The sequence below is a fragment of the Sarcophilus harrisii genome, chromosome 3 (genome assembly GCF_902635505.1).
Source record: "Sarcophilus harrisii chromosome 3, mSarHar1.11, whole genome shotgun sequence".
Lineage (NCBI taxonomy): Eukaryota > Metazoa > Chordata > Mammalia > Dasyuromorphia > Dasyuridae > Sarcophilus > Sarcophilus harrisii.
The window spans coordinates 244041249-244054317 of NC_045428.1; the positions used below are offsets into that span (position 1 = coordinate 244041249).

General features: G+C 39.3%; 1 protein-coding gene across 3 annotated transcripts in view; it reads left to right on the forward strand.

Annotated features, from left to right (window-relative positions):
* Positions 1 to 6706: 6706 nt before the first annotated feature.
* Positions 6707 to 13069, forward strand: part of TMEM50B (transmembrane protein 50B) — a 34685-nt gene continuing 28322 nt past the window's right edge. The window contains exon 1 of one of the 3 annotated variants that reach the window (XM_012546810.3): positions 6707 to 6839. The gene's annotated coding sequence lies outside the window, so the exon portion shown is untranslated. Of the gene's footprint in view, positions 6892 to 7526; positions 7712 to 13069 lie in introns of those variants that run through there. The other 2 variants (XM_003766407.4, XM_012546811.3) reach the window with 2 other exon arrangements.

The window sequence follows — 13069 nt, forward strand, 5'->3', positions numbered from 1 at the left end:
GTGCTGAAGAAGTCTTTTGAGAGTTTTTCTGACAGCAAGGAGATCAAAGCAGTCAATGTTTAAAGAAGTTAGTTCAGATTATTCACTAGAAGGTCGGATTCTGAAACTGAAGTTGAAGTATTTTGACTACATAATGAGAGGATTGTAAAAGTCCCTGGTTTAGGGACAGAGCAAAGGCAAAACGAAAAGGGGATGGCAGAGGATTATGGAAACAGTGAACATGGACTTTGACAGACTTTAAGAAATAGTGAAGGATAAAAGGGCTTAGTGGTTAAGATCCATAGAGTCACAAAGAGTCGGACATGACCCGACAACCACAAAGATCTACCAAAGGTTGAAAGTAACTAATAACTACAAGCATATCTGCTTGTATCGTAGGAATTCCTCATTCTAAAAATTCCAAGACCCTCCTGGAGAATAATTACTCCCATCTTCATCCTTTTAGTATACCTCAAAACTAGGCTAGAAGATTAAAAAACTTATTCAGCAATAGCTGAAGAGCAGTTGCCAGGTGGACAGCAACTGCTAAACAAACAAACCAATAAAAAATATATATATATATATATATAGTTTTAGTTTTAAGGTAATATTTTGAGCATTAAAAAGAGCCTTTGAAGTGAGTCTATTCAACCACTTTCCTTATTTGGTAGGTTAAGCAATAAGGAAAGGATGTCAGGTGATTTTGGGGAGAATGTGTTAACCTTGAGGTCTCCAGAGTTGCCAGAGACTTTGTTTTAGTGGCGACACTCTCTGAAGTTAATAACACAAAAATATCTTAGTGAGGCAGGAAATCTGTTAGTGGAGGCCTTCTTCCGGATAGAATCAATGGGCTTCTGTTAAATAAAATACCTATCAATGGTCTATCTCTATTTATACTACACTGTATCTCTTTAATCTGTAAGATTACTTTTTTATGGGGAGATGATTTCCACCCTCTTCCCATACTAACAAGCATATAGATTCTATCCCTTTCCAAGAAAGGGGGGGGGGGGGGAAGAATTTTCCACAGGGATTAAATGAATTTCCTGGAGAAATGAAGAGATTAAAAAAAAATTAAAAATCCTAAAGTAAAGAATTATAAGGAAAATAAATACTTTTCAAAGCACTTAGTGATATAACTTTGAATGTTGATGAAGCAGAAAGGTTTTGGAATCATGTTTGTTGCTGTTGTTCAGTCATGTCTGACTTTTCATGACCCCATGTACTATACAGTCCTCCACTATCTTTTGAATTCCCATCCTTTGCCATCTCCTTTTCCTTTTCCTTTTGATCTTTCCCAACATCAGGTTTTTTCCCAAAGATTTGGAGACAGAGTCTTCTATATCTTCTGATATCCTCTATATGGGTGACGTCATTTCTCCCTGGGACTCAGTTTTCTCATCTGTAAAATTGAACTAAAATATTTCTGATCTTTTTTACAGCTCTAAATCCTATGATTCATTCATTTGACAAGTATTTATCAAGCTCCTGCCTGGTACTATGATAATTATCAGGTTTACAAAGACAAAAAAGACACAGTCTTTGCCCTTAGAAGCACTTAAATTCATTTGTGAGGAAACAGCATGTACACAGTGAACTAAGTACAAAAAATGTAGAAAGTAAGTAATTTCTAAGACGAGAGCACTCACATATGAGGAACCAGATACTTTGAGTCACCCTTAGTAGTTTTGGGCCAGAGTTCCCATGTATAAATTGAACAGATCATGGATGTAGTATTGGGAAGGACATGAGCAGTAATTTAACCCAACTTAGTTATTAAATAGCTGAGGAAAGACTCTATGGATGAGAGATTTTATCAGATAGCTCAGTAGCAGAGCCAGGATATAAAGCAAGGTTTTCTTGTTCCAAATCCCACACTTAAGGAGATGCCTTTCAGGATGTCCTCCAGCATTATTTATGAATCTGCATGTAATATCACATAGGATAACTAATAGATGTATAGTTTTGTCTCATTTATGATGTCATATAGCTTCAAATCCCTTTAAGGGTACAATGTCTGTGGAAGTTGTCCAGAAGTTCTCTAACCGATCTGTCCCCATTTTGTAGATGAGTATGGATGGAAGTGCTTTCAGCAGGGTGCCATAAGTTCTCCAGCCACTAGAGGACGATCAAAGCCTGTTTTCTCCTTTTGAGTGGTGGCAGTCTGTTGCTGTTGCCCTTTCTGCTCAGAAATGGTGACTTTTTTGTCTAGACCTATTGCTTTTTGCATCCTAATTTAGGAAATAAACTATAAATATGGGAAAAAATGTGCTTAAGTTACCTGACTTTGGTTCCCACTAGTCTTGCATTGATTCTGACGCAATGAATGGCGTTTGGGTGGTATCACTACAGATTTAATATATAAATTAAAATGAAAAGAAACATACAAACTCCCTTAAATCTTCACTACTGTTTCTTTCATGCCCTTTCCCCTTCCAGATCTATATGGGGATGTTCTCACAAACTTCTGAGGCTGGTAGAGAGTGCAGGGATGGGATGTGCTTTTACAACTCCCATAAGGAGGAATGTAGAGAGAGTCAAGACTGATTTTCACTGGCTCAGCAATTTGATAGCTGAAAGATTAATAGCATCTTGAAGTCATCAGCAAACTCTGTATTGTATATAATACAGGCAGTTCTTCCCCTGTGGTTTTGTTGTCCCTGTAGCAGCTCTCTCTTGACTCTGGAGTTCCAAGAGAGAAAAACAGTAATGTAAAAACATTTTTCCTTTTATGATGTTGTCTATGAGCTTAGGATAACTCCATTTTCCTTAGAAGGGCTCTAGAATCTTCTATCCCTGAGTTTCCTTTGAATCATTCTGGGGCCTTTGCAAGAATCATAGTAGCAACAAAAATGGGGCAACTCTCCTCGGGTTATATATATGAATACTAAGAGAATCTTAGAGATTGAAGCAATCAGCTTAGTATTCTATAGTTTCTTTTGGCTACATAATGCTGGAGCCAAAAAGTGCTGATGCCAAAGTACTGAGTTTGTATTGTGAAATCCAGTTTAACTGGTTGTATGTGAAAAGGAGCAGCTTGGCAATTTTGGCATGTATTTCCAGATTTCATTTTAAGGTGGGCTAGATAACCTGTCAAACATCCACATAGGACCTTTTATTTCTGTGATAACTTTCCCCACTCTAGTCCATTGTAAAAAACAAAAAACGTATGGGGATGTGGAAGGTGGCACTGTCATTATTCATTGATCATTGAGAAGTCTCCCCTTTGATGGAGGGGCAGGGGAGCTGCCTCAGTCCAGGCACTATAGTTTCCTGGTGTGGATCAGACATACAGGGTTTGCTTAGTTTGTAAGGATTTTTTTCCTTCTGTCAAGTGGGGTGAGTGAAACTAAAAAAAAAAAAAAAAAAAAAAAAAAAAAATCAAAAACTTTAACTGGAATTCAAGTAGATGGCTAAAGCACTGGAAGTACAAATTTAAAATCTGAATTCCCTAGATGGCATGATAAACTATAACTACCTTGCATTGGCCTAGCTAAAACAGCCAGGGAGTGGTTTATGCCTAATTCCTCCTGTGATTTGGGAGTGGTTAATACTAGTTGACAAATTAGACCATAGGGAAAAATTAAGAATCAGGATACCAGGTTCTCTAGTGTGTGTCCAGATCCTGTCATGTAGGATTTATTCTCATGGTTGGAATTTGGCTTCTGAGAAAGCTGGATCCAGTGTGCCTTCCAAACCCTAGCCTTCTGCATAATGAGCAAGGTTGTAATTCTGATTGAAATCTTCAGTGTGTTACAATTCATCCAGCATTAGTTTACTAATTCCTTCACCAGCCCCCTTATATATGTCCCTGAGTGGAGAGCTTTTGATGTAGTTGAAGAGGTACTGGAGCTCGAGATAGATTATGAACCTGTGAAAACCAGTATAACAAGTATGGTCCAATATTTCCCATTTCCCCACCTCAGGATGTATGCTTGAACTAGAGACTAAGCATTATCCCTCCTGCTTTCCAGGTACTTACTGAATGGCATTTTAGAGTTAAATTCCCAACATTCCTGCCCTTCCTCCTTTACCTCTTATTAGGCAACTTAGAAAATAGCCTCACTTCACTGGTCTTATAATGACAATTTCCTATTGCTGTCATGATGGCTCTTTCTCTAAAACGCCATCTTCTCTTTCCCTTTTGAGTTCCAAAGAAATTTTGTTAAAAGCTATCCCTTGGTGGAGCTTCATTTGAATTCCCCTGCCCTGCATATAACTCTTGGCATATGTAAATAAGTATAGACTCCTTCCCCAATCAGTTTAGACTACAGTATAATCTTTGAAGCACCTCCTTCCAGTGATAAACTTGTCCAAATATTTTCTGGTGGGTCACATTGTTCCTTCAGTGATGAAGTAAGTATTGCTTTTGAATGATGGAAAATGTTATGACCTCCCTGGGTGCTCCCTAGGTTCCCTAGTCAGCAGCAGACATACATGGCTGCTCCAGAAAGGACTGATCACTAAAATATGAAGAGGCAAGTGATTAGAACTTAATGGAATAGTCAAAGCAATCCCAATAGACTTTGGACAGAAAATGCCATCTGCATCCTGAAAAAGAGCTAAGGAGATTGAATTTAAATCAACACATGCTATGTTCACTTCTTTTTTCTGTTTTTTTTTTTTCCATCTCTCCTATGGTTTTTCCCTTTTGCTCTGATTTTTCTCTCCCAATATATTTAATAAAGCAATATGTATTTAAAATAATTTTTAAAAAAGAAAAAAAAGAACTTAATGGAATAAATCTATCCTCTAAACCTATTAGTCTGAGTTTGCTAAGCATATTAAGACACTGTGGTTCCTTTTTGGACTTCTAGTGAGAAAGTATCACTCTGGTAAAAATTGGGGAACTGCAAACACATGGTAGCTAGCACACGTGCTGGCCTATCTAAGTTTGAGATGGTTTGTCCAGAGCTCTTCAAGCTGCTTCTGCTTTTTCTTTCTGAGAATGTGAGATCGATCACATGGTGATCCTGGAATAGGCATTTTCAGCCCTAGGGCAACCTTATAATTTCCAGAGATCTAGAGCTTCTGGGTTCCTCCATTAATGCTGGCTATAATTTGGATAAAGTTCTCTGTGGTACTAATATGCTTGTCAGAGATATGACCACTTGTAGAATTAAGAATTTAAATCTTAACTGGCTTTCCAGATTTGGTAGATTTTGAGGGAGACTTCAGCCAAGATAACAGCTAATATTTACAGACTTAACTATGTTACCAGCCACTGTGCTAAGCATTTTATAATTACTATCTCACTGATCCTCATAACCACTTTACAGAAGAGGAACCAGGCTCAAACAAGAGATTAAGTGGTTACACCCATAGTGAACCAGCCAGTTTCTTAGCCTAAATTTCATAGTTGGGTTTTTATGACTTCAGGCCCTGCATCCACTGCTTTACTTGTTAATAGGAAATGTCAATTCAGCAGATCCAAATAACAATGTGTTTTTAAGTATCAACCTTCCAGTTAAGTGCAACAGTAGATATGTTACTGTGACAGGAGGAACTTTAGGGCTAATAAATTTTTTGTGTGTGTGGAACTGTTCCATATTTCCACCTTTACACATCTCTACCTCCAGGGTTCTTCCAACTTTCTGCAAAAAATCCTTTCTTTGGAACAGCTAGTGGGTATAGAGCACCCCAGAAGTCCTATAATCAGGAGGACCCGAGTTCAAAGCTGACCTCAGACACTTCCTGATTGTGATCCTGGGCAAGGCACTAAACCCCAACTTCAGCCAAAAAAAAAAAAAACCCTTTCCTTCTCAGACTACCTTCAATTTATCTTGTTTGTACAGTTGTTTGCAAGTAGTCTCTCCTCACTCACTGCTCCACCTTCTCCATTGTTATTAGTTTAATGAAAGCAGGGACTTTGGCCTTAGTGTTTCTTGTGCTTAACACGGTGCTTGGCACTTAGCAGGCAATTAATAAATGCAGGTACTTAATAGATGCTAATTTCATTTCATTCTGCTTTACATTACAAATTATAAACCTTCATACTTCCTCTTTTGGACAAAATAACTGAAACTTTAAACGACTTTCCCAAGAAGACAAACCCGGTGAATAGAGTTAGAATACACTGACCAGACTCTTAAGTTAGGATCTCTGATCTTTAAAATCCCACTCCCCTCAACACCCAGGAGTCCCTAAAGTTGGGGACAAGCTCAGGGTGGCCCCGTGGTCAGTGCCTCTCAGGCCAGCCTCCAGCTATATCAGGCCGCTTTAATGTGTGGCTCGTTTTTTGATTCTGGGTGTCTTGGACCCGGTGCAGCGGGGCCCCAGCCCCCTCTTCCCCTTCCTCGCGTGCATCCCTACTCCCCGCGGAGCCCCCGAGCCCTCCTCCCTCTCCCCTGCCCACAGCCCCGGTAGCCTCTCCAAGGGAGCGGCCCCCTCTCGCCGCAGAGCTCGCTTCCTCCTCCTCCTCCTCCTTCCCTTTCCCGCCTCACGCGCAGCTCCAGCCGCCTCTCCCCCGAAGTGCTGCTTCCCCCCGGGCCCTAGCAGATTTGCAGCTTTTTTCCCCAGCCCTCTTCTCCCCCACATTAGCATCTCGGCCCCCTGCGGCACATGCGGGAGCTCGGCTCCGCCCCGCCCCCCGCAGCAGCTTTCCGCGTCGGGATTGGTCGCACAACGCCTCGGTGCTCAGTTTTCCTTCTCCTTTCCCGACCCATCCCCTTTCCCACCTAGCCTCGGGCAGTCGGGGAGTTGGGAAAGAGGAAGAGGAGAAGGTGAAAAAGCTGCCGGGGCCTACTCGGGCGGCAGAGCGACTGAGGCTGACCGGAAGGGGCGGTGGGAGGGAGAGGAGGAGAAGGAGGAGGAACGCCAAGTTGTCCCGCAGGAACGGTGCGCCTTCGCGAAGACTTCGGGTCGGTTTGTGGAATTGCAAAACCTTCTGGGGGCTGCGAGGTTGGGGAGGAGGTGAGGAACCTTGGCACTTATAGGGAGGGGGGGCACTCGCGCCGCTGCCCCACCCGCCGCCACCCTGGGAGCGCGCGCCCCGCCCGCGGCCGTTTTCCCCGGAGCGCCCCTCCCCCCCCGCTTCCGGCTTACGCGGGGTGGGAGGTGAGGGGGCGGAAGCGCTTCCACTTTCCCTTCCCCTTTCTCCTCTTGCGAGGCGGTGGGGGGGTGGGGTGGGGGGAGGGTCCTCAGTCCTGGCTTGGGTTTTCTTGGCTCCCTCTTTTTCTCCCCTTCTGACAGGCTTGTCTAGCCGGGCCTTCCGGTATCCGAGCGGCCTGTTCTATGACGAGAACCCACCGCGTTGTAGCTACGGGGGCAGCGATGCGGGTCGGCTGCCCGTTATTGTCTGACCGCTCCCGCCCCCGCCTGCGGCCGCGGTTGCCTCCGCTTCCCGGGGCGTCGGCCGCGAACCTGGGCCTGCAAGGGCTTTGGTTGGCCGAGTCTCTTCGGTGGCATGGTTTTGGGAAGCGCTCCTGGGCTCTGTCGAAACCTGGAACCCGGAGAACCCGCCTATGACATTTGCCTTGCAAAGCTTTGCCCACCCGAAACTGGTGCATTTGGCGACATCGGGCAGCCGCCTTATCCTGCACCCTTGTGACCGTGACCAGGAATTTGCTTTCTGGAACAGGCTGGAAAGGTGTTCATTTCAAGTGTTCTCTAAGGACCTTGAGAGGGATGGCAAAAGAGAAAGCAAAGCGTGACCTTCTATAACGCCCTGGCAAAAGGGCTCTGCAGCAGGCGTTTTATTCTGAAAAGGTTTCCAGAGTGAAGCCATTCAAAAGTAATTTTCCATTTCTCGTCTTTTACTTGAAAACCCGCTTTTATTCCTCATGTTGCTTCTGAGATTGGTTGTGCTACACTCATTCATTTTACTCACGTAGGAAAATTGCTAGCGTGTTAGTGTTCACGAGGACCTGCATTGCCTTTTGAGAGTGTTCATAAGGGAGCAGCTGGTGAAAATGAGAAGCAAAATGTTTTGCGAGTACCACCCTTTCTTCTTATATAGTAAGGGTCTAAATGTGTTTAACTAACAATTTAATTCAGAGCTATTCTTAGTTGTGAAGGATACTATTGTAAATTAATGTGCAATAGTTGATTGCTTCTGGAGAGGTTTACACAACTACGGGGGTGGGGAGAAGGAAACTCTGACTTTGAACTGATCGGGTCACTTTGAAAACTGGTATTTAGAAGTAAAGTGCCACTTTACATTTTTTTTTAACTGGCTTTGAGTCTCCTAGCTGGCAGCTATTTAAAGCAGAAACACTTGACTTTTATTTTATTTTCTCCTTGGATCTGTTTATTTAATTTTTTTAAATTATAGCTTTTTATTTACAAGATATATGCGTAGGAATTTTTCATCATTGACAGTTGCAAATCTTTTTGTTCCGACTTTTTCCCTCCTTCCCCCAGATGGCAGGTTGACCAATACATGTTAAATATGTTAGAGTATAAGTTAAATACAATATATGTATACATATCCAGTCACTTATTTTGCTGTACAAAAAGAGTCGGACTTTGAAATAGTGTACAATTAGCCTGTGAAGGAAATCAAAAATGCAGGCGGACAAAAATAGAGGGATTGGGAATTCTATGTAGTGGTTCATAGTCATCTCCCAGATTGTAGCTGGTTCAGTTCAATTACTGCTTTATTGGAATTGATTTGATTCATCTCATTGTTGAAGATGGCCAGGTCCATCAGAATTGATCATCATATGGTATTGTTGTTGAAGTATATAATGATCTCTTGGTCCTGTTCATTTCACTCAGCAACAGTTCGTGTAAATCTCTCCAGGCCTTTCTGAAATCATCCTGTTGGTCATTTCTTACAGAACATTAATATTCCATAATATTCAGATACCACATTTTATTCAGCCATTCTCCAACTGATGAGCATCCCCTCAGTTTCCAGTTTCTAGCCGCTACAAACAGGGCTGCCACAAACATTCGTGCACATACAGGTCCCTTTCCCTTCTTTATGATCTCTTTGGGATATAAGCCCAGTAGTAACACTGCTGGGTCCAAAGGATATGCACAGTTTGATAGCTTTTTGAGCATAGTTCCAAATCACTCTCCAGAATGGCTGGGTGTGGGAAAACTGGGACACTGATACATTGTTGGTCCAACAATGTATCAGTGTCCCAGTTTTCCCACATCCCCTCCAACATTCCATGTTATCTTTCCCTGTCATTCTAGCCAATCTGACAGGTAACACTTGACTTTTAAATGGTTGGTTTAAACCAAGTAAGTAGATAGACTGGTTTATTAAAAATGTTTCAACAAATGTGTATCGACACCTAAATATCAGATATCTATACAAAAACTAGTATTTGACAATAGAATTTGTCATCTTGTTAGAAGCTGATAAGTTTTTTTAAAGGAAGATTTGTATTTGCTATTTATCCTGTACACAGAACATCCCAAAAATCTTTGTACATTTTAAAACCATTAAAGCTTCAAACTACACAAAGACTTTTGTGATTTTCTGCATGTCTTGTTTGTACATAGTTTGCATATCTCCTCCTCCCTTCTTTAAATTGTGAGTTCCTTTAGGACTGGGACAGTTTTTTGGCTTTCTTCATACTCCCAATACTTAGCCATGCTCTTTGTAGGTGCTAATAAAAAGCCAGCTATTGATAGTAATGACTATTATTTATTATCTGCTTTGAATACACCTTAGGTTTACCTTAAGTATGAGGTTATCCATACAGTATTTGGCAGGGTTATGAACTAAGTGAGATGTCAGGGAAAGTAAGCACAGAGTAATTTTATTTTTTCACTTTCCTATAATAATGTTTTGGAAATGTCTCACAAACCATTGTGATCTTGGACAAGTCAATCTCTGGGTTCTCACTTCCTTATCCTTAAAATGCAGTATTTGGAGGAGATTGCCTCCAAGGCCCCTTTCAATTCTAACTATGATTATGTAATCCTGTTAAAATAACACCTTTATAATTGTTCCAGAAAACAATGGCATATTTTAAAAATTCAAGGTAATTTTGCATTTGTCCTTATGTGTGTACATATACATATATTTATACATGTAAATGTACATATACATGTGTATTATATCTTCTTAGGTAATAATGGAAATTAATATTCTTTTCCCCAAATCAAAAGCTTAGTTTCCTTTGAAAGTAACATTCCTAAACTAACAGAAATCATATGATAATCTCAGTGGAAGAAAATCTCAGAAGCAGAAAAAGTTTAGACTAGAGAGCAGAGAGATAAAGGAAGCTTTCCTTAAAATGATAAGCAGTATCTATCTAAAACCAACAACAAACATCTGTAATGGAGAGAAGCTGGATGCATTTGCAGTAAGAATAGGGGTAAAAAAAGAATACCTATTATCACCACTATTCAAAATTGTACTAGAAATTTTAGCTTTAGCAATAAGAAAAGAAAAAGAAATTGAAGGAATTAGAACAGGTAATAAGGAAATAAAACTATCACTCTGCAGATGATATGATGATATACTTAGAGAACTCTAGAAAATCATCCCCAAACCTGTTCGAAACAATTAACAGCTTCAGTGAAGTTGCAGGATATAAAACAAACCCATACAAAACATCAGCATTTCTATGTTACTGACAAAGCCCAACAGCAATAGATAAAATGAGAAATTCCATTTAAAATAATTGCAAACAAAATATTTGGATGTCAAGAAAAACGCAGGAACTACATGAACAAAATTACAAAACATTTCTCACACAAATTCAAATTTAAAGAATTAGGAAAATATCAGTAGCTCATGGGTAGGCCAAGCTTAACATGTTAAAAAAAAAAAAAGACAATTCTGTTTAAATTGGTCTACTTGTTCAGTGTCATACCAATCAAAACTGCCAAAAAATTATAGAACTAGAAAAAATAACAAAATTCATCTGGAAGAACAAAAGATCAAGAAAAGGGAATTAATGAAAAATACTAGACCTAAAACTATATTATAAAGCAGCAATCATCAAAACCATTTGATACTGGTTAAGAAATACAGTGGTAGATTAATGGAATAGCTTAAATGCACATAACATAAGTAATCTAGTGTTTGATAAACTCCCAAACTCTAGCCTTGGGAGAAGAACTCAATATTTGACAAAAATTGCTATGAAAACTGGAAAATAATATGTCAGCAACTTGGCATATACCTACATTTTATACCCCACCCAAATAAGGTCAAATTGGACATAAAAGGTGATATTATAAGCAAATTAGGAGAGCAAGGGAGAATTTACTTATCAGATCTTTGGAGAAGGGAGGAATTTGTGATTAAAGAAGAATTAGAAAACATTATGAGAGGCAAAATGGACAACTTTGATTATTAAGTTTTTGCACAAACAAAACCAAGATTAAGAGGGAAGTACAAAACTGGGGGAAAAATGTATAGCCAGTATTTCTGATAAAAGTCACATTTATAAAATATATAAAGAACTGTCAAATTTATAACAACACAAGTCATTCCTCAATTGATAAATGGTCAAAGGATATGAACAATTTCATCACAGGACGAAATTAAAGCTGTCTATGATCATATGAAAAAAATATTCTTGGAGTATTGAAGAAATGCAAATTAAAACAACTCTGAGGTACCACCTCACACCTCTCAGATTGGCTAAAATGACAGGAAAAGACTAAAAAAGCTATAATGACAGGTAAATGTTGCAGAGGATATGGGAAAACTGGGACACTAATACATTGTTGGTGGAGTTGTGAACAGAACCAACTATTCTGGAGAGTAATTTGGAACTATGCCCAAAGGGCTATAAAGCTTCACAGACCCTTTAACCCAACAGTATCACTATAGGGTATCCTAAGGAAATCATAACAGAAGGAAAAGGACTCACATGTACAAAAATGTCAGTAGCAGCTCTTTTTGTTGTGGTAAAGAATTGGAAAATAAATATATGACCATCAATTGGGGAAGGACTGAGCAAGTTGTGGTATATGGAAGTAATTGGAGTATTATTCTATAAAAAATGAACACACTGATTTTAAAAAGACCTGGAGAGATTTACATGAACTGATACTGAGGAAACAAGCAGAACCAGTAATACAGTGTACACATCAGCAAGAATGTATGATGATCAACTATGAAAGACTTGGTTCCTCTCAGTGGTACAGTGATCCAAGACAATCCCAATAGACTTTGGATAGAAAATGCTATCTGCATCCAGAAAAAGAACTGGATATTGAATATAAATTGACACATTCTATATTCGCTTCTCTTTTCTGTTTTTTTCCTCTCCCATGGTTTTGCCTTTTCTGATTTTTCTCTCCCAACATGATTCATAAAGCAATATATTAAAATAAATACATTTTTAAAAAGAAAAAGTAACACTTCCTGCATTCTCAAAAGTAGTCAGTTTCTAGACCACATTTTTTTTTTATTGGCAAATACAATATAGATACAATAGTATACTATAGAATAGTATAATATATAGTATCAGTCCAATTCTTAACTAAGTAGACCTTAGATCTATCTCTAGCCCAGCTTAGTGAAGAGAAGAAACTTTGAGGCACTAAACTATTACTCTGCAACCAGATATTTGAGAACTGATAATGTTCCTAAAGCAATTTAAATGAAAAATTACTGGAACCTTGTTACTGTGCCTTTACTGATTCTCCTTTATAATTAGCTTGAATTTGTTTTATATAATTAATGGAGAAAACTGAACTTAAGGATCAGGAAGGAAGAGCCTGAGTTGAGATTCTACCTTAGAAACTTGCTATGTCACTCTAGGCAAGTCACTTAACCTTTCTTAGCCAATTTCCTCATGCTTAAAATGAGGATGATAATAGCATCCACTTCCCAAGGTAACTGTTGCAAGGAACAAATGATGAGATAAAATGCTTTGCAAATGCTCTGTGAATCTTAAAGGATTATATATATGCTAGCTTATTTTTTACATATATAAATTGAAAATATGCCATAATCTATTTGTATCCTCCCACCATTATAGCTTTCCTTTCCCCTTTGTAAATTTTGGTTTGTCAAGATTCCTTATCTCCAGAATCCCAAGGACAAAATGATATATTTTCTATGGGGGAAATGATTAGGATTGTAAATAGTAATCCACTCTCTTTTATTAAATTCTGGATTAGAAATCACAGTCCATTTACAGTGCTTGTCATGGAAATATGCATTGGC